General features: G+C 46.9%; 1 protein-coding gene across 4 annotated transcripts in view; it reads left to right on the top strand.

Annotated features, from left to right (window-relative positions):
* The window catches only part of kcnc2 (potassium voltage-gated channel, Shaw-related subfamily, member 2), a gene marked incomplete at both ends in the record, with an annotated part of 55966 nt that overhangs the window by 5479 nt on the left and 28164 nt on the right, over nt 1–22323 (top strand). The gene's annotated exons all lie outside the window — the stretch shown is intronic.

The raw sequence follows: 22323 nt of genomic DNA on the forward strand, positions 1-22323 counted from the left end.
GCGTGAGTGTGTGTGAGAGTGTGTATGTGGTCATGGATTGTTAATGAGGGAGACAATTCCATATGCATGAGCAGACCCCATGCCTCACAGAGCTGCTGTTCTCTACCCAGAATTCACCAGGACGCAGACAGTGGTCTCTCTCTCTCTCTCTCTCTCCGTCTCTCCCTCTCTCTCTCTCTCTCTCTCTCTCTCTCTCCGCCTCTCTCTCTCTCTCTCTCTGTCTCTCTGTCTCCCCCTCTCTCTCTGCCTCTCTCTCTCTCTGTGTCTCTCACTCTCTCTCTCTCTCTCTCTCTGTCTCTCTCTCCCTCTCTCTCTCCGCCTCTCTCTCTCTCTCTCTCTCTCTCTCTCCCCCTCTCTCTCTGCCTCTCTCTCTCTCTGTGTCTCTCACTCTCTCTCTCTCTCTGTCTCTCTCTCCCTCTCTCTCTCCGCCTCTCTCTATCTCTCTCTCTCTCTCTGTCTCTCTCTCTCCGCCTCTCTCTCTCTCTCTGTCTCTCTCTCCGCCTCTCTCTCTCTCTCTCTCTGTCCCTCCCTCTCTCTCTCTCTCTCTCTCTCTCCGCCTCTCTCTCTGCCTCTCTCTGCCTCTCTCTCTCTCTGTCTCTCTCTCTCTCTCTGTCTCTCTCTCTCTCCGCCTCTCTCTCTCTCTTTCTCTCTATCTCTCTCTCTCCGCCTCTCTCTCTCTCTCCGCCCCTCTCTCTCTCTCTCCCTCTCTCTCTCTCTCCCCCTCTCTCTCTCTCTCTCTCTGCCTCTCTCTCTCTCTCTCTCTCCACCTCTCTCTCTCTCCACCTCTCTCTCTCTCTCTCTCCGCCTCTCTCTCTGTCTGTCTGTCTGTCTCTCTCTCTCTCTCTCTCTCTCTCTCTCTCTCTCTCTCTCTCTCTCTCTCTCTCCCCTCTGCTTGCTCCACCAGCTTATGGCCCAGGGCAAACGCCGTAAATATCACTTCTCTCATCAGCAAAACAAAAACAAACTGCTAAAGGATGACTCCCATGAGAAGGCTGTGGTGGGGTGAGGATGGAATAACCACATCCACCATCGCTCAGGAAGGACAGGGGAGGTGATGGATTGTGGGAAGCCGTTACGTTTTGTACACTATTGTATTGGGGCATGATGAAGCATTGTGAAGAATGTCGTGAGCTTAGAATGATAAGGTTCTATCTCCGTTTAGAATTATAAGGTTCTATCTCCATTTAGGGAAGTTCAGAGATATTGAGCGTCAAAGTTTTTACATTATGTTCTGTGAGATGGAACCTTTGTATTTTATGAATTACTAACTCAAAAATGTCAAAAAAAAAAAAAAAATTGACTTATAATTCTAACGTCACGATGTGTGAATGCGGGGCACTGTAGATGCATGTTACAGAAAGCGCATGTGTCCTCTTAAGAGGTTAAACCAGCATTGGAAAACACTTTTCGCCCAGTCAAGGTTTTTTCCTCATCTTTAAGCCATCCGCTATTCGCAATGAATTCGCCCGCCTGCAGTTGAAACTGCACTTAAAAATGGGTCAGAATAACAGAATATATCTCCTGACAGGTCTTATGCATTTATGGATGCGACGGCATGCATGTGAATGATGTGCGTCGTTTCCCCATCTCCCCACACGGTACACCATGCCCCTGGAATGCTAAGCGGGGCCCTGATGCGTAAGGGCCGCATTATCTTTAATAGAAATACCATTTGTTTGGGAGAAGAATACTACATTATTGATGCCGCACCGTTCACTCTATGAGACAGAAAGACTCCCAAGGACAACGGGCTTATTAGGAGACGCCATTCTCCAAGTGCTCTGCCTCGACTCTTGCGTTCGCACATTAAAATGTGATTAATAAAACAGGTTGTCAAGCCGATTCGTATTCTTCTGAGTCACCCTCCACTGTTGGCCATATGTGAATACTAAAACCGTACGAATGATGAACTGGGGGGGGGGTGTATGTGTATGTATACAAGGTGCCACTTATCATGAACAATGTTGGAAGGGCAAGCTTGTCTTATTATGGCCCTTGGTCTTGGAATGACCTACAGACTACTTTTAAATTAGAGGCCCTTATTTCCATAAGTATCTTCAAGCGTAGATTAAAGGATGTGGTCACCGCTCGATGTACCTGCTTTGGTTAGACTTCTCAATGTTTTAATCACCTTGTAAATACCCCTACCATTGTTTGTCTATTGTATTGTTGCCACTGTCTTATGTCCTGTCTTGTTATTTGAACTGTTTTTTAAGCTACTATTTTGACCCTGTCTTGGCCAGGTCTCTCTTGTAAAAGAGGTTTTAACCTCAATGTGACTTCCTGGTAAAATAAAGGTAAAATAAAAAAAATGTATGCTCGGGTTAGGGGGCTATTAAAGAAGCACACACATCATCGTCCCGTTGACACTGTCGGACTGTAACTTAAGCATTCCTTCCGGAAGGTTCTGACAGGATGGAAGGATTGCATTTAATCATACACCTAAGGACCTTTGTAGACGTTTTAAGCGAAAGGTCAAAGTGATACCAGGGGTCTCGGTTTCCCGTCTTGGAAGACTAACGTGTCAGAGGAATTGTCATCATGTAGAATGTAGTACGCTCTGGAGACGGTTGATCTCCTTCCCTCCTTGGCAGCTGGCCACCTAAGCTGCCTTTTCATTTGCATATCCAATCCTTCCTTTAACTCGGAGAAGAATTTATTCCGAGACTCTGATGGGGGGGGGGGGGGGGGGGGCAGACTCTGATGGGGGGGGCCAGGCGGTGAACTGGAAATGTCACAGCCTGCAATGAGACTACGAGGGAGACGGAGGTGTTCGGCACGGCACAGAAACGGAGTTGTCATCTCACGTCCTCGTGACCAGCGGTGGGCCGCGCCGCCATCAGCTGTGGCGATCGCCGTTTCCCTTTTCCTTCCTGTCTTTGCCAATTGCTAATCGCGCTCCTGTTTATCCAACCGAGTGAACTCCCGAGCTTTCAACTCTCCCTGCTCGCTGATCATTTGTAGTGGTTCAAAGACCTGGCTTAAAAGCAGGGCAGTCTGAGCGACCGCCAGCGGCCAATTAGAGGAGAGATGTGGCACCCGATGGACGTGTGAGAAACAGAGGCAGGCAGAGGCTGAAATGGGCCGTGTGTGTGATGGGTTGAGAATGGTATCATTTAGGGTAGTTGTCATTTACGAGTCAGTTGATTAATGGATACATGTTAAAGCTGTTGCTCAATTTAATCTTCAGTGTGTGTTTGGCAGCCATTTAGGAAACGTTTATAAGAATCAAACAAGATGATTTGATGGGATCCTGAGAAGTAGTTGGCAATACTCGATAGCAATACATTACATAAGTGGAAAAAATATTATTTTCAGACGTAAAAGGCTGTTTCCTTGGCTGTTCTTCTCTCAGGCTCTGATAAAAGTGACTTCAAATATATACCCTAGCTGTACCCCGGCCTTCCTTAACCCCCTATAGCTCATGGGACTTGGTGTACCCTTGTTAAGGCTGAAAGCTGGGATCACTGTTGAGTAGACCCTTCATGCTCGACTGACCTCCTCTCCTCTCGCTGCTTTTAGCCGTAAAAACCCCTTTGGATGGTCTCGGTGAAATACGATCCTTCATTCATTACGATTCTTCAGTTCTTTCGGTGCCTAAAGGGACCCCAGGGGAAACGGACCACCCCACTGTTTGTACAGTTAGTTCAAATGATATCAGGAGACAATCCCTGTCTGCCCTGTCCTCTCCTAGACAGGCTAGAGATCCAGGGCAGGTAGAACCAGGTCATCAATAGTACACATTCTCCCCAGTCAGACTTCCCCTGGGGCCTCTACCTCGTACTCTCCCTCTCTCTCTCTCTACCTCATACTCTCTCTCTCTCTCTCTCTACTCTGACAGCAGCCTCATGGAGAGGAGAGGACGGGGAGGGGAGGGGAGGAGAGGGGAGGAGAGGAGAGGGGAGGAGAGGAGAGGAGAGGAGAGGGGAGGAGAGGGGAGGAGAGGAGAGGAGAGGAGAGGATGCGTTTTGTGCTTCACCGCTCCGCTCTCAGTGGTGTGGAGCTACGGGCTCCTCTCTGAAGGAGCAGGTCAGAACCGGGAGATCCATTTCAGGGGCGATATCTGTGCTCTCTGTCTGATGAGTGGCGTGGTCCCCCAAAGGCAGGAGGGAGAGAGAGAGAGAAAGAGAGAGAGAGAGAGGTCACCTATGTGTCTGAGGCTTGTCTATGACCCCCAGATATCACATTCGGAGAGAGAGACAGATTATCGTCCAGGTGAAACTAAGTTTTGTTATTTCAAACTTTTTAGTGGAAGTTAATAGGACAGAGGCCACTAAGATGTCAAAACAAGGGTTTGGATATCACGTGTACAAGCTTCATATTGCAATATTGTTTACGTAAATGTAGAATTTCTCAATCCATCAATACGTTATCTGAGCAAATATACTTTTCCCCAGCTTACACAGCTCTTTTCTCAATTATAACACACGTGCAATTTATGTTGATCAGAAGATGATTTGTAAACTCACGGCCCCGCCCCCAATGTGGCATTTGATATGCAAATGATATGTAAATGAGCCCTAATCGTTCTGCCCCAGGTAGTCTTTCCCGGAGAACTACGCCATGTGAGAATTCCCAGAGTGCCGTGCCAAAACTGCTAGGATGTGATCTATTATTCATATGTCCTTCATGCAATGTCATTCACACTCTCGTTTGCAATGAGAGAGGCTTTTCCAGGATTTTTCTTTTCTCTCTCTCTATTTCGGTGGGATTTTCCGTGGTGATTCCCTCTGGGTGGTCTATGGTCATATGTGACGTTAGAATGATAAGGTTCTATCTCCATTTTTGTCAAAATTGAGTTTTTTACATAATCTGATCCATTAGGTGTTTATTAATGCCTGTGTGGTGTTATTTTTAAAATGTTGACATTTTTGAGTTAGTAATGAATAAAATACAAAGGTTCCATCTCACAAAACATAATGGAATGTAAAAACTTTGACGCTCAATATCTCTGAACTACCCTAGACGGAGATAGAACCTTATAATTCTAAGCTCACGCATATTTAGAAGAACCTGATATTGAACGGATAGGAGTTTAGCTTTGCATCCGAGTGATGAATGAACTCTACTACAGTACGCTTTTGGATCCATAGGAGGTGAACTATTTTTGGCAGATATCCTCAGTAGATCCTTGTTTTTGTTACTGAACTTGTCTTCGATTGTCTTCTTGGGATGGGAACGGAATTTGTGCAAAAGCCTTTATTGACATGGATGGGCATAAACGGAGCATCGTAAAAGCCCATGTAAAGATAGCACTGCTTATCTTGTTGCTTATCTTATCTTCACATGGCAAAGAATTCACATGGCAAAGAATTCAGATGGCAAAGCCTTCTGCTCCATCGCCCCGAACTGTGGAACGCCCTCCCTGCCCACCTGAGAGCACCACAGTCGGTCGACTCTTTTAAGAGCGGACTTAAGACTAATCTTTTTAACAAAGCGTTCCAGTAGCCAGATTTGTATTAATTTTTTTCTTTAGTTTTATGCCACAGTGTCTTTTTAACCTTTCTGCTTTTGATGTTTTTAGTGATCTTTATTGTGTTGTGCTGTTTTTGTTTCTTTTATTGACTGTAGCACTTTGAGATTCTTGAAATGTAAAGTGCTTTATAAATAAAATCCATTATTATTATTATTATTAAAGAAATAAATAAAGAAACTGGAGAAAGAGCGCTAGCTGTTTATCAGAGCCGCCACACAGAGGCCCTACAGGGTACAGGGAGGAGGGGGGGTCACTGCTAATCCCTCCACTTTAATGCCGCTCAGTGAAACAGAAACATTTTCTCTCTGCCGTGACAGGCAACACACACCAGCAGCAGCGTGAGCTGAGATGGAGCTAGATGCTAGCACATGTCGAAAAGTAACACAACAGTCCAACACTCAGTCACTCCGTGAGCTTAGAATGATACGGTTCTATCTCCGTCTAGGGTAGTTCAGAGATATTGAGCGTCAAAGTTTTTACATTCCATTATGTTCTGTGAGATGGAACCTTTGTATTTTATGAATTACTAACTCAAAAATGTCACCATTTAAAAAATAACACCACACAGGCATTAATAAACACCTAATGGATCAGATTATGTAAAAAACTACATTTTGACCAAAATGGAGATCGAACCTTATAATTCTAACGTCACGACTCCTCTCAGTCTCTCTCCTCTCAGTCTCTCTCCTCTCAGTCTCTCTCCTCTCAGTCTCTCTCCTCTCAGTCTCTCCTCTCAGTCTCTCTCCTCTCAGTCTCTCTCCTCTCAGTCTCTCTCCTCTCAGTCTCTCTCCTCTCAGTCACTCTCCTCTCAGTCTCTCCTCTCAGTCTCTCCTCTCCTCTCAGTCACCAAAGGCAGTTGAGAGAGAGAGAGAGAGAGAGAGAGACACAGAGAGAGAGAGACAGAGAGACAGAGAGAGAGAGAGAGAGGCGGAGAGAGAGAGAGAGAGAGAGAGAGAGGGAGAGACGGAGAGAGAGAGAGAGACCACTGTCTCTAGAGGTCACCTATGTGTCTGAGGCTTCTCTATGACCCCAGATATCACATTCGGAGAGAGAGACAGATTATCGTTACCAGGTGAAACTAAGTTTTGTTATTTCAAACTTTGGAGTGGAAGTTAATAGGACAGAGGCCACTAAGATGTCAAAACAAGGGTTCGGATATCATGTGTACAGGCTTCACTCCTCTCAGTCACTCCTCTCCACGGTGTTCAGAGGGACTCATGCGGCGCCGTGACCATTTAATAGCGAGCTCTAGGGCTCTAGGGCGCACTCGCTGTCGGCACCCTCTGGGATTAGAGGCTGGACTGTTTAAATCACCAGATCAATTCACTCCGGAACACTCTGAGGGGAACCCTGTAATGATGTGGGGGGGGGGGGGGGGAAGCAGCGTTTATATTAAAATCAGAAGAAGGATGATTGACAGACTACTTACTAGAGGGAGACACGGCTATTGTTTCCACTCAGAAAGGGTCAAAGGGGGACGACATTCTCAAATGGGGCTGTACAACCGTGCTGTCACTGTAATGAAGCTTCATAAACTATATTACCCCCCCCCCACCCCCGACCACCACCACCACCACCCACCCCCCTCCTCTGAGTGCGTGCCAGGGTTTTGTGAGCCAGCCTGCCCCCCCCCCCCCCCCCCCCTGGTGTCCCCCTGCCGCTGAGTTTGGCCACAGCTCTCAGCCCAGCGCAGGGGGGTGACCTTTCAGATCTGCCCTCTGAACAGGGTCCGCGAGGGCAGGGGGGGGGCGAGGGCAGGGGGGGGGGGGGGGGGCGAGGGCAGGGTTTGTGTTTGGGGGGCCGCACTATTGAGTGAAGTCCGGATTGATACAAAAAAGCACTTGGAAAATACTTATTCCTGAGGCTATTTTCGGGGGGCCGTGGGGGGTGTATTTCTCCTGCTGCCCTCAGAATCAATAACAACATTTTGCTCAATCATTTTTGAAAGATTTGTGAAGGGCACACAATGATTTGTGAAGGACACACACACACACACCCACACACACACACACACACACACACCCACACACACACACACACACACACACACACACACACACACAGAAATAATGTTTTCCACCAACAAACTGATTGCCTTTAAAACATTTACTTGACATGTTTTAATGCTAGATGCTTTTCTGATCTTTCGTCTTTCTCTGAGTAGCAGAGATGCAGAAACACAGCTACCCAGAATCCCTCCTGTTCTGTCTCTGACCACACTCGTCTACAGCGTGTCCTTGAGCACTGAGACAGACGCCCTTGAAGAGTTTCCAGGTGCAAGCGAGGGAGAGGAGGAGAGGGGGAGATGGGCTGGCTAAGAGATTTGTAATTTGTTGATAAGAGATTAATTTACGCCCACGCAGGTAGGTCAGAAAACGCATCCTGATGGACCAAACAAGATGGTGAAACTAAACAACTGCAAATGTTATCATACCGTACCTGCATCTTACATTACATTCAGAATCTTGCATTAAGAATTCTGAGTAAATGAAAGTACCTTCCTTGTCCTCAGTTCCAAACGGCTCCTCTTTAAGGGTGTTAATGTTGTCTGTTTCTTTAGACATGAAAGCTAAAGCTATGGTTTGTCACCTGCTACAGCTCCTAGTATAGAAGCATGCTCACAGAGCATATCAGTGAGGCATTACTACAAACAGATTGCGACCCTAAAGGCTGATTCAGATAACAGCTAAGTCACACAATAGTTTATTCATCTGAGGCACTTCTGCACGGATTTCATTTGAATCACAAACTCAGATAGATTGGGTTTAGACCAGTGCATGGAATGGAATGAGGAATGCTATCAAACTCATGTCTGATATAATATATTACAATAAGCTGTCCCCAGATCTCTCCCTCCCAGCCTCTCCTGGTTCAGACAGTACCGTCTAACACCGCAGGCTAGGGTCCTTTTAGCTCGGTTTTAATGTTTTTGTTCAAGGGCTTGTTTTTGTTTTAGCCCTCTTGGCTATGCCTGACATTAGCCAAGCACCGCCGTTTCCGTTCCAAGCCCCGGTGCGCAGAAAGAGATGTTCTACAGCACAGTGTGTGTCTGTCTGTGTGCGTGCGTGTGTGTGTGCGTGTGCGTGTTTTTGTGTGTGCACGTACGTGCTTGCTTGCGTGCGAGAGAGAGGATTTATAGAAGCAGATGCGTGCCAGCCACTAATGCGTCTTGGCATACGCTGCTTCTTAAGTCACTGGCGCTTCTCCTCTGAGAAATACTGAAAAGGGAAGTGTTTGAAATAGACATGAGGCTGAACTAACGGGCTTGTTGATGCTCTCCTCGCTCAACCCCGCCTACGCAGGTGAGCCGTGATGATGTGCTCATCATAGTAGTCGTCCTTGAACCCCTACGAGCCGGTTTGGACGGGATGTGAGAAGGGAAGAGGCTTGATAAGGAATTGTTTGAACGTTAAGTCAAGACGTAACCCCCCCACACACACACAAAGCTGCAAGCTTTCCAAAAGTCGCAGTCGCGTGATAAAATGTACATTTTGAAAAGTGTTCATTTTAACATCAACAGGAGCGTAACGTGAGAGAGAGATGGAGAGAGAGAGACGGAGATGGAGAGAGAGATAGAGAGAGACAGAGACAGAGAGATAGAGAGAGAGGGGGAGAGAGAGATAGAGAGAGACAGAGACAGAGACAGAGACAGAGAGATATAGAGAGAGATAGACAGAGAGAGAGAGAGACAGAGAGATAGAGAGAGATAGAGAGAGACAGAGACAGAGATAGACAGAGACAGAGACAGAGACAGAGAGATATAGAGAGAGATAGACAGAGAGAGAGAGAGACAGAGAGATAGAGAGAGATAGAGAGAGACAGAGACAGAGAGATAGAGAGAGATAGAGAGAGACAGAGACAGAGATAGACAGAGACAGAGACAGAGACAGAGAGATATAGAGAGAGATAGACAGAGAGAGAGAGAGACAGAGAGATAGAGAGAGATAGAGAGAGACAGAGACAGAGATAGACAGAGACAGAGAGAGAGAGAGAGAGAGACAGAGACAGAGACAGAGAGAGAGAGAGAGAGAGAGAGGGGGAGAGAGAGATAGAGAGATAGAGAGAGACAGAGACAGAGAGATAGAGAGAGAGTTGTTGTTCAGCCGATTCGTTGCTATAAGACTGGTGTGCCCTGTAGTTGATGACGGTATGGATCTTCGACCCATAATGTATGTACTGTATGTACTGTATGTACTGTATGTATTGTAGGCACTCTTTATAGGAGTCCATTGCCCTAACAGTGGTTGTTCTTGTTAGTTCCTTTATGCAGTAATGATTGGGTGAAACTGTTAGAAGATCTGTGTTACATCTCCGGTTTACTTGCATTCCCGAGGCCCTTGTCTCTGGTTGCCGTGGTGATCCATCAGACCGCCCCTGCCAGAGGTGGCTTCCTTCTTTTTTTGGCTTCCTTTTTCAAGGAACTGGGCGAACTCTCAGCAGGGCTGGATTCTTAAGCACCTCCCAAAAATACCCTCAGCCTCTTTCACTGCCTGACTGTCGGAGCCTTGGAAGGTCCAGTCACTCAGAGAGAGAGAGAGAGAGAGAAGGAGAAGAAGAGAGAGAGAGAGGAGGGAGAGAGAGAGAGGAGGGAGAGAGAGAAAGGAGGGAGAGAGAGAGGAGGGAGAGAGAGAGGAGGGAGAGAGAGAGAGGAGGGAGAGAGAGAGAGAGGAGGGAGAGAGAGAGAGGAGGGAGAGAGAGAGAGAGGAGGGAGAAAGAGAGAGAGGAGGGAGAGAGAGAGAGGAGGGAGAGAGAGAGGAGGGAGAGAGAGAGAGAGGAAGGAAGGAAAAAAGGAAAAAAACGTCACCCATGTGACTTATCTTAAAATGACCCCAGATATCACATTCACCCAGATGCTAAATCGAGTCTGACTTGAGATAAACAACTTGACTTTGGGAGAGATTCATCTTTTGAGCTGCGCTCTAGCAAACCGTCTGTCGGCTCTCCTGCTGTTATAAGCCAGTCCTCGGGTGCCAACCAGAGTGAGACTAGGAGGACACACGTTATACTTCTCCCTCAGTACCGTGTGTGTGTACACAAGGGGAGGCTGGTGGAGGTAGAAATACTTGGAGGACGGGTCTCATTGTAATGCATGGAATGGAATGAGGAATGGTATCAAACCACATGTGTGTTACAGTGAGACCGTCCTCCGATCTCTACGTCACCTGGTTTACAGCAATCGTGAAACGTCACAGAAGAGATCAGAGATTTAACTTGATTCATCTGGTTCATTTCATTTAATTCAAGACTCGTTCCTTTCATTCGTTGTCTATTTACATGTTTACATTTACATTTACAGTGTTTTCCATTGCCATCGCTCTGCAATGCATAATACTAGACTAGCTAGACTGCACTTACTGTATATAGCGCCTTTATCCAAAGCGCTTTACAACGGCCTCTCATTCACCCGTTCACACACCAATGGCGGCAAGCTACCATGCAAGGCGCCGGCCCGCTCACTGGGAGCAATTTGGGGTTCAGTGTCTTGCCCAAGGACACTTCGACATGTGGCCAGCCGGGGTTCGAACCGCCGTTCTAATTACCAACAGTGTTTTCCATTGCCATCGTTCTGCAATGCAGAATGCTCTGTATCTGATTCAAATCAATCCTCTCCTTCCATTGAAAACAGGCTCAATCTTTACGAAAGCAGTTTATAAAACTAGGAGTAAAAGCAATTATGCTCCTCCTATGCTTTTCCGGTATCTAGCTGCTCTACTTACTTTGGTGTCAACAGCTAACTGCTATGGTGTGTCTACATTCACGACTCTCCCCCCCAATCCAGTCACGTAAATATACCCTTCCCTCTCCTCCACATCACTCCACAGCATCCGTGGATCCCGACACTCCTCAGACACTCAGACACAGCCAATTATGCTTTTCACTCGCAGGCAAATGCCTCTGTCTGAACCAGACTCTCCTCCCATTAGAAGTCACTTTATCACAGAGTGCTGGAGGAGACTAGTTCAAGAGGGGGGGTGTGGGGTTGGGGGGGCTCTCATTGCACTGCACTGCTCCACTTCTTGGCTGAGTGGCAATCAAAACCAATGAGACATCGTGGGGAGTGGAGGAGACCCATCTGTGTCCCTGTCTATTACACCCCATGTCCTCCTCTTCCTGCCTCCACTCCACGTCTGAGATCTGATTGGGTCTCGGCAGCTCCCGCTGTCTAGCACATCTCATCATCTCCTCCTCATCTGCCTGCCGCTTATTAGTGAGTTGTGATAAGAGTGTCGTGCTCTCGGATACGCTCACTCCCGTTAGCTTAGCCTCCGCCGTGTCAAGCTCTCAATGCTCTCAATGCAGTTTCTAGGGCTAATTCGATTGTGTGGATGTAAGATTACCCTCAGACGATTGAATGAATGCACTTTTGTGATACAGCGGTGGTGTGTTTTATATTCATGAAATAAACGTATGTGTCTCACCTGTTGATGATTCACCGATATCGAATATCAATGAGGATGTGATATGTGTGACAGCAGCTGGTGAAACCGGGAACAAGTCGCCAACCAATCAAAATGTTCCGACTTCTTTTATTCAGAAAAACTTTTGTTGAAAGTCAATGACACACTCGCTAGTCAAGCCAAAACGTTGCACTGCAATGGATTCGGTGAGTAATCCCCCACTACTCGCTACGCTAACTAACTGACATTTCTTTACATTTTTCTTAATAAAAGTCTGAACGGTCTGTCGGTTGCTGACTTGTTCCCAGTTTCACCAGCTACTGTCACACTGTCTCTTTCCTCGTAGGCTATCGTGAGCTTAGAATGATAAGGTTCTATCTCCGTTTAGAATGATAAGGTTCTATCTCCGTTTAGAATGATAAGGTTCTATCTCCGTTTAGAATGATAAGGTTCTATCTCCGTTTAGAATGATAAGGTTCTATCTCCGTTTAGAATGATAAGGTTCTATCTCCGTTTAGGGCAGTTCAGAGATATTGAGCGTCAAAGTTTTTACATTCCATTATGTTTTGTGAGATGGAACCTTTGTATTTTATTAATTACTAACTAAAACATTTCAACATTTTAAAAATAACACCACACAGGCATTAATAAACACCTAATGGATCAGATTATGCAAAAAACTACATTTTGACCAAAAATGGAGATAGAACCTTATAATTCTAACGTCACGCTATGTATGTTTGAGTCTGCTTCCCTTAAACTACCGTAGGCCTTTCCCTCTGTTCCTGGCCAGTCTGAGTGGTGTACCACAGGAGTCCCGTGACACTGGAGAAGTCCTGCATTGACACCATCTGTGCCTAGCACGGCGAGCTAAAGATCACACGAGCCAAAAACGTCACCCCCGCAACCACGGGAGAGCCACTCACACACACACACACACACACGCACACACACACACACACACACACACGCATCATTATCAGAGAGAGAGAGTAAATAAATGAATGATCATCTCTGCCAAATGCTTAGAGACGAGGTCGCCGGCCATCAGGACAAGGCCCCGCCGCCGTCTCCACGGTTACCTCGCCTAATCGTCTGCGTCAGATCTGAGGCTCCCTTGGCTGAGCCTGTCAGAGTCTGTGGCTTTGATCTTTCCCTCCGTGCGTTTGTTCCCGGGCCTGTCGATGTGCAGCCAGCCTCCCTCCACATCAGAGGAGGAACACACAGAGCAGACTGAACGTGGAGAGAGAGGGAAGTCTACTTCACTGGAAATTAGGATAATATCTTTCACTACAGTATCTGAAATAAACATAATTTTCTATTAAACAAAACAAAAGACACCTATTACACGCGTTCTCTTACTAACCAACTGCTCCATTACTGGAATAGAAATGTGTGTGTTTGCTGAGCATGTGAGGAAGATAGAGAGAATGATGACACTTTTGATAATTTTGATCACTAATGATTAGATTTAGCTTAGATTACACTTTGTCTCCTTCCTTCTTGCTGATCTTTGCAGCCTAGAATATGACACACCCACTGACGACGTGACTGTTCTACGATCTGGTTCCCGCTTGAGAACCACTATTGTCTGGTTCTCGCTGCGAACCAACTTTTCAGGCTCCGAACCAATTTATTTTCGGTCGGCACGCGCCGGCCGGTTCCAGACTTAGTTCACGAACGCAAACCGGAACAATTCCTTGGCGGTGTGAAAGCCCTATCAGAGAGAATATCAAGGTGTTCCAATGTGATGGTATAGGACCTATACTATAGGTGATTTGCTGGACAGGAGCCAAAGATGATGACTTTGGCAGTGATATTAGGGCCCTCCCCTTTGCCCTTAAATGGACTGCACTTATATAGCGCCTTTATCCAAAGCGCTTTACAACGGCCTCTCATTCACCCATTCACACACCAATGGCGGCAAGCTACCATGCAAGGCGCCGGCCCGCTCACTGGGAGCAATTTGGGGTTCAGCGTCTTGCCCAAGGACACTTCGACATGTGGCCAGCCGGGGCTCGAACCGCCGATCTGCCAACATTGCGATCATTAGACGGCGGCTCTACCTCCTGCGCCACAGCCGCCCCAATCATCAATCAATCAATGTTTTTGGAATGTTACATTTTGGTATGTTTCACATATCTCACCTTCATTTCCTTATTCATCAGAGAGTAATATCCCATCATAGACGCCTGGTTCCTGCATAAGGGCAGCATCCACACATCCATGCTACGGGCTATGAGCAGAGTGATTGAAGTTTGATTGAATCAGCACCCGGCTGAATTCATGTAAATGTGTTCAGTCATGTAAATTAAAACTCTCTGATCTATTTGCATAGATATTACTTTGTTCCTCTGAGGGAATGTGTTCTTTAGTGTCAGACCGATGATGTCGCCTCCTCGCCTGAGCTGTCAATCACACTGACTGACATATTAGACGTATGTCATTTGTAATGGTGTTTCTTGAGCAGGCGTGGGCCATCTTGCCCTATGAAGCAAGGCCATTGTGGGTGCAGTCTTTTGCTCCAGCCAAGCACTAAGACACCCAATTATACTGGTCAAAGCCATGAATAAAAACACGATGGGCCAGTTTCACAGACAAGGCTTAAGCCTAATCCTGGACTAAAAAGCATCTTCAATGGAGATTTTACATTGAAAGTGTGATTTAGTCCAGGACTAGGCTTAAGCCTTGTCTGTGAAACCGGCCACACAACGCAATGGGAGTTTGAAATCCTGCCACTTGAGTCGCATTTTCAGTCTGTTTACTAAAACTCTGGTTGAATATAACATTAAAAGAAAACTAAAAAAACATTGTTATATGTACAATGAAAGTCATGGAGTGTAGACCACACAGTGCAGCGTATTGGTAGAGTTGTTAGGTCGTTTTTTGCTCAGTTCAGCACTATTTACTCAGGCAGTCTATGAGCAGTCTGAGCTATTTGGTCGCCTACGGTTTGAAAGTAAGGCTTATCAAAAACTTGGCTTATAAGGTCCGAAATTGAGCCACTGAGTATTTATAGCCTTGCCCCCTTTGAGAGTTCAGGACAATAATGGACCAATCCCAGGGCAAGAATCTTCAGAGTAGATCCTCAGTGTTCCATTTGCTAGTTCTCATGGGTAAAACAAGCTCCATAAACAGATTTGTTCTTGGATGGCATTTTGCAGTGTGTGAATACACCCTGTGACCTGACATCACCCCCCCCCCTCACCCCCTCCTCCCTCTCACCCCCTTCCTTACGGCTGTAGCTGTTCACTATGACTGCCCCCCACCCCCCACCCCCCACCACAGCGTGTTTGGTGTCAGAAGGAACTTGTACAGGGGGGTGGGGGGCGTGTGGATGGTGTAAGGCCCCAGGCTTTTGGCCCCAGGAGAAACATTAGTTCCTCGGCAAAGGGCACACTTTATGAGCCCTTCTCTTAACCCCTGCAAATAGAGGTGATTACAGCCAGGGGGTATCCAGTGACAGCGTCCTGCCTCACCGGCATGCTCTTATAATAGCAACGCATCAGTGTGTCATTGTGGTCACCTGGTCACCTCAGCCCAACGTGCCGTTGTCCACTGTGTCCATAGCCAACAGACCAACAGACCATGAGTCACAGCGCTGGATGTGTATATCGTAACATCGGCCGTGCGACACTCACCCCCAGGGTGATGGCTGAACAGGAGACCATTGTTGACGTTAGAATTATAAGGTTCTATCTCCATTTTTTGTCAAAATTGAGTTTTTTTACATAATCTGATCCATTAGGTGTTTATTAATGCCTGTGTGGTGTTATTTTTAAAAATGTTGACATTTTTTAGTTAGTAATTCCTAAAATACAAAGGTTCCATCTCACAAAACATAATGGAATGTAAAAACATTGACGCTCAATATCTCTGAACTGCCCTAGACGGAGATAGAACCTTATAATTCTAAGCTCACCCATTGTTGACACAACGATGAGTAATCCGGCCTATTATTTAGAGTGTCAACCCCCTTTGAGGTAATAATAATAATAATAATGGATTTTATTTATAAAGCACTTTACATTTCCAGAATCTCAAAGTGCTACAGTCAATAAAAGAAACAAAAACAGCACAACACAATAAAGATCACTAAAAACATCAAAAGCAGAAAGGTTAAAAAGACACTGTGGCATAAAACTAAAGAAAATAAATAAATACAAATCTGGCTACTGGAACGCTTTGTTAAAAAGATGAGTCTTAAGTCCGCTCTTAAAAGAGTCGACCGACTGTGGTGCTCTCAGGTGGGCAGGGAGGGCGTTCCACAGTTCGGGGGCGATGGAGCAGAAGGCCCGGTCTCCCATGGAGCGGAGGTGGGTTTTGGTGGGTTTGAGGAGGTTTGCATTTGATGAGCGGAGAGTGCGAGTGGAGGGGCTGTGGGATTTGACCAGGTCCTTGAGGTAAGGGGGTGCGTTGCCGTGAATGCATTGATGAGTTAACAGTGAGATTTTGTAAAGTAAGATTTTGTAAAGTAAGATTTTGTAAGGTATGAAAGTAGAGGGATTGAGAACAGTATATTGTATGAAAGATTTGATGACTCATTTATCTAACCATTTTAATACACGGTAAGGGTCAGGTGCAATCATTCAGAAATGTCTTGTTTCCCTAAACACCTAGTAATGGAACATGTAGTCAACAACACTGCGAAAAAAATGTGTTCCCTGTGTCAGGCAGGGGACTATCACACTTTAATAGTTTATCGCCTCATTCTGGGAATCCTTGTCGGCTGGCCAGCTCCTATCATCCCGGCACCTCTTTAAGCTTGATGGTGTTGTTTTGTATGATCCACTGCACACCGAGACACTGAATCAATATCCATTAAACTACAAGGCTAATGTTTAAGTGCTATGGAAATGTTAACGTTATGCTCCAAAGTCTCTTAGTGGCACGTTTTCGTTCGATTTCATCAAACCCGACCCTGAACACCCTGAACACAGGCCAAGTCTCTCAGTACTGAGGTGGAGAAAAGGACACGGCAGGTATTACTCCCCAAACATTCACGTGGGATGCCTCGCCCCTCTCTACATCAGGTAGAAGGGGGATGAGCTGTCATGCAGAATAAACGTCGGGGCCACTGAGATGATTACGTCTCGATGGGATCCTTTTATTCAGGACAGCCTGAACTTCCCCTGCCCTGTGATGACAAAGTCATGTATTCCACTTAACTGACAAGACGGGAGAGGAGCGTCGTGAAACGTTGGATGCGTTGGGAGCATTAATGGACGGAGTGTGTGCGTGCGTGTGTGCGTGTGTGCATGCGTGCATGTGAGCAGGCGAGCGTCAAGGGACGCTGGTAGAGGCAGAAATCGTAGGACGGGCTCATTGTAATGCATGGAATGAGGTATGCTATCAAACACGTGTGTGTGTGTGCATTACAACTTCTACCTTCACCAGCCTCCAGTGGCGAGTGTGTGTGTTCACACCTGCATGTGTGTGTGTGTGTGTGTGTGTGTGTGTGTGTTTCAGTTCTAAAGCTCCCTCTTCAGCAGTCAGGTAGCCTGCCCCAGATGAGAATGGGAACACCCTCTTGGCCGCAGGTGAGGGAACAGGTAGAACACGCAGCAGTCACACTGAGATAGGGCACGGGAACCCTGGCAGGAGGGTTCTACAGGAGGATACTCTCTGGATAGTCTCTGCGCCTTCGGTTTAGATCACATGCTGCCTTGTCCTACATTTTCTTTTTCTTTCTTTCTTTTTAAGGCTATATGATAAAACGGAGGGTTTTTTGACCCAAATACAGCGTTTGGTTAAAGAGAGTTTGTTACTCTGTGATTAATAACCATCCAAGGAGAGATCATAGCAGCATCTCATTAACCTTACTGCCTCACCCACCTCCACCCCACACCCTGCCTCACCCACCTCCACACCCACCTCCACACCCACACCCACACCCACACCCACACCCACACCCACACCCACACCCACACCCACCTCCACCCCCACACCCACACCCACACCCACACCCACACCCACCTCCACCCCCACACCCACACCCACACCCACACCCACCTCACACCCACACCCCTCCAACCCACACCCACACCCACACCCTGCCTCACCCACCTCCACACCCACCTCCACCCCACACTCACACCCACACCCACACCCACCTCCACCCCCACACCCACACCCACACCCACACCCACACCCACACCCACACCCACCTCACACCCACACCCCTCCAACCCACACCCACACCCACACCCACAGCCACACCCACACCCACACCCCAACCGCCTGAATTCCCAGACTTTATAGAGCCGTGTGGTCAGGTCACATCCTGCGTGTCCCTTCCTCCCTCCCTCCCTTCCTCTCTCCCTCCCTCCCTCCCTCTCTGCCTTCCTCTCTCCCTCCCTCCCTCCCTCCCTTATGCATTTCTCTCCCCCATGTAATCCCTGCTGTAACAGTGTACGGCTCCCCCACCCCGTGCTGTAAAATGAGATGTGTGGCGGTTTCACTCAAAGTCTGGCTGGCACCGATCCTGTTGGCATGCGCGTACGAAAAGAGTTTCACACCGGTTTATAGGATCAATCTTATATAGACAACATGGATCTGCCTCTCACTACCTCCACACAACAATCCCAGGGAAGGTGTCTGGTGGGCCCGTGTCTTCCCTATGGTCAAAGCAGGATGGGTGTTTGGATCTATTTATAGACGTATTTAGGTGTTCTCGGCGACAACTAACACCTTTCCACAGGTTGGTTTCCTTCTTCCTCACACCCCTGTGAGGAGTGTTGTTATTGAAAGCATGGCTATTCTTAGAACCTGAAATTTGTATATATTTTTTTTTTACCAGACAGAAGTAAGCAAGCTTTAAAGACAGAGATAGGTCTGTACACTGGCGGACTCGGGGGGGGGGGGGCACCGCCCCTCCTGGTGCCCCCACGGTTGAAAAACGTCTCGCTTAAGTGCCCTTTTGAGTGTCAAAAATGCCCTTTTGAGTGGCGAAAATGAGAGGACGTGCCCTATTGGTGCCCCTCCAATGGTCTGAACTTGACCATGTGCCCCCACAGTTGAAAAACGTCGCACTAAAGTGCCCTTTTGAGTGGCAAAATTAGAGGATGTGCCCTATTGGCTGCCCTTCCAATGGTCTAAACTTGACCATGTGCACTGATGAGGTCCCATGTTGTGCAGTAGATGCCCTTTTTTTCTTTTCGCCCCTCCCTGCCCTTCAAACAGCCTGAGCCACTGGGTCTGTATGAAATGCCGTGTCATCGCTAGATAAACGCCTGGAGCAGAAGGCCCCAGTGTTGTGCTCGCTAGCCAGGTCACCAGCCTGGCTCTCCATCTCTTCCTGGTCTCTTTCATGCGCTGTACCTGTCACATGCTGCCCTATAAATATCACACACCCAGAAATATCCCTGCTTTCCCATGGCTTTCTCCACTCTCTTTTGAGTGTAGAGTACCGTACCTTCAATTCTCATCGGGCTCTTTGGGCTCTGTGATAGTCTTTTTAATTCTCACCATGCCAAGCACCTACCACCACCACCACCACTGTGCTTTACAGAAACCCACAGGGTCCAGAAGTAATATCTGGGTCATCTCTAATGGCATCTCTCATCGTGGATTTAGTCCTGTTCTATCTCCTGATGAAGATGGGGATGTTATTGAACAAACCTGTATATCTGGCCAGTGGCGGACTCAGGGTGTTTGAAGGGCGGGGGCGAAAAGAAAAAAATCAGTGCACATGGTCAAGTTTAGACCATTGTAGGGGCACCAATAGGGCACGTCCTCTAATTTTCGACACTCAAAGGGGCATTTTTGCAACTCAAAAGGGCACTTAAGAGAGGCGATTTTCAACCGTGGGGGCACCAGGAGGGGCGGTTGCCCCCCCTGCCCCCCCTTGAGTCCGCCAGTGCATCTGGCTATTGCTCTTGGTCCGGACTAACGGCACCGCAGCTGAGACAGATCGTGACGTTAGAATTATAAGGTTCTATCTCCATTTTTGGTCAAAATGTAGTTTCTTACATAATCTGATCCATTAGGTGTTTATTAATGCCTGTGTGGTGTTATTTTTTAAATGTTGACATTTTTTAGTTAGTAATTCATAAAATACAAAGGTTCCATCTCACAAAACATAATGGAATGTAAAAACGTTGACGCTCAATATCTCTGAACTACCCTAAACGGAGATAGAACCTTATCATTCTAAACGGAGATAGAACCTTATCATTCTAAACGGAGATAGAACCTTATCATTCTAAACGGAGATAGAACCTTATCATTCTAAACGGAGATAGAACCTTCTCATTCTAAACGGAGATAGAACCTTATCATTCTAGACGGAGATAGAACCTTATCATTCTAAACGGAGATAGAACCTTATCATTCTAGACGGAGATAGAACCTTATCATTCTAAACGGAGATAGAACCTTCTCATTCTAAACGGAGATAGAACCTTATCATTCTAGACGGAGATAGAACCTTATCATTCTAAACGGAGATAGAACCTTATCATTCTAAACGGAGATAGAACCTTATCATTCTAAACAGAGATAGAACCTTATCATTCTAAACGGAGATAGAACCTTATCATTCTAAACGGAGATAGAACCTTCTCATTCTAAGCTCACGATTTGTTGTTGTAATTCCAGTCAGCAGACAATTCTGCAGCAGACCAGTCAGCCAGGTCTGGTCTTGTGGTGGTAAATATGGTTCAGTGCCGGAAATGGCAAGTATTAAATGGGCTTTACTTAGTCCAAATATGGATGGCCTATCCTGGATGGGATTTGGTAATTTGCTACCGGCTCACTCTCGTATGAGGAATGTGGCCCTGATACACTCCTGTAGTACTGGGAACGATACACTCCTGTAGACCTGGGCCATCTTTGGTTTGAGTGTGACTGACCAATACTGGTTAACAAAAGTCCTGGTTAACAGATCCACACACCAGCCAAGGTTTGGCCTTTTCATGGCCTTCGATATGGCTTAGGACTGGCAGCCAGAGCTGCCCCAAGGTCTTACCTGGGGAACACCTGCGCCACATCCAGATGCCGGAAATAGAAACCAGATCTGGGCCATCATCCCTCTGCTGATATGGGTTCCTTGCCAAGGGATTTTTGGATTCCATTGAGGTCAAAATGTGTATCCCAAGCACTATGACTCACAACTTTTTAAACCCTTTAAACCAGTCAACTTGGCAGTTGGTACGAATATCCCCACTGTGCACATGCCACTGTGAAAGCAACTGTAAAGCTCTCTTTAACTCTCTCTTTATCCTCCCTGGGGTAGTGGTGAAGGTGTCGTGATTGGAAGCCGACAAAGAGCCCAAGGGCAACTAGGGGGGTGTTAGCTCTCCATGGCCAGAAGCACTGGGGCGTATCACCCACTCCCACAACAGCAGCGGCCCATTATTTGATATCATTCATCTCCAGGTCGAGATGGGGTCAGAGAAGTGACTGATGGTTGCCATGGCGTTTGAGAAATGGGTTAAAGAACCGTTTTTGGTACTAACTAGCACCTTTTTTTCCTAAGAGGGTCCTAAGTCCTCCATCTCCGCAGACGGTAAAAAGCCATTTTCACAAACACCATGGCAACCATCAGTCACCCCCCCTGACCCCAAACCCGACCTGGAGATGAATGATAACACATAATGGGCCGCTGCTGTTGTGGGAGTGGGTGATACGCCTCAGTGCTTCTGGCCATGGAGAGCTAACACCACCCTAGTTGCCCGTGAGCTCTTTGTCGTCTTCCAATCACAACACTTTCACAACTGCCACAACCCTTTGTGGCGTCATATTAGAACCCCAATTGGGTTCCATGTCCGCTGGTGGAATGAGCTCCCCACGGCTGTCAGAACGGCAGAGTCACTACCCATCTTCCGTCGTAGACTGAAGACCCATCTCTTCAGGTTACATCTTAACTGCTCCTCCTGAGACATCTTCTGACCCTCACCACTACGTCTCCTAAAGACACCCGCTTTCCCCTCTACTGTGTCCCTAAGAACTTCTATTGCCCCCCTTGTACTGTTTCTCAGTTTCTCCAGTAAAAAAAAAAGAAAAAAGAAAAAAAAAGGTTTTAGTAGAAGGCGATAGGGAGAAGGTTTTTCCTTCTATCAGTGGCCCCGGGCCCGTGCTAGATTACTCTTCCTGCAACGAATGGTGGATTGCTGATTCACATGCTTGGTATTCAAATGTATTGATTGTAAGTCGCTTTGGAATAAGGCGTCTGCTAAATGCCAAAAATGAAAATGTAAATGTCAAACGCTTTCCACAGCTAAGTTCTAAAATGGAACCCAAAAGGATTCTACACAGATTCTACAACAGGGACAAATGAGGAACCCTTTTGGAAGCCTTTTTTTCTAAGAGCGTAGGAGCGTATGGATACACTGACGCCTCCCTCCCTCCCTCCCTCCCCAGCTCTCTCTCTCTCTCTCTCTCTCTCTCTCTCTCTCTCTCTCTCTCTCTCTCTCTCTCTCTCTCTCTGTCTGACCTTGAGAGGAA

Source organism: Nansenia antarctica (genome assembly GCF_963989245.1).
Source record: "Nansenia antarctica genome assembly, chromosome: 8".
Lineage (NCBI taxonomy): Eukaryota > Metazoa > Chordata > Actinopteri > Argentiniformes > Microstomatidae > Nansenia > Nansenia antarctica.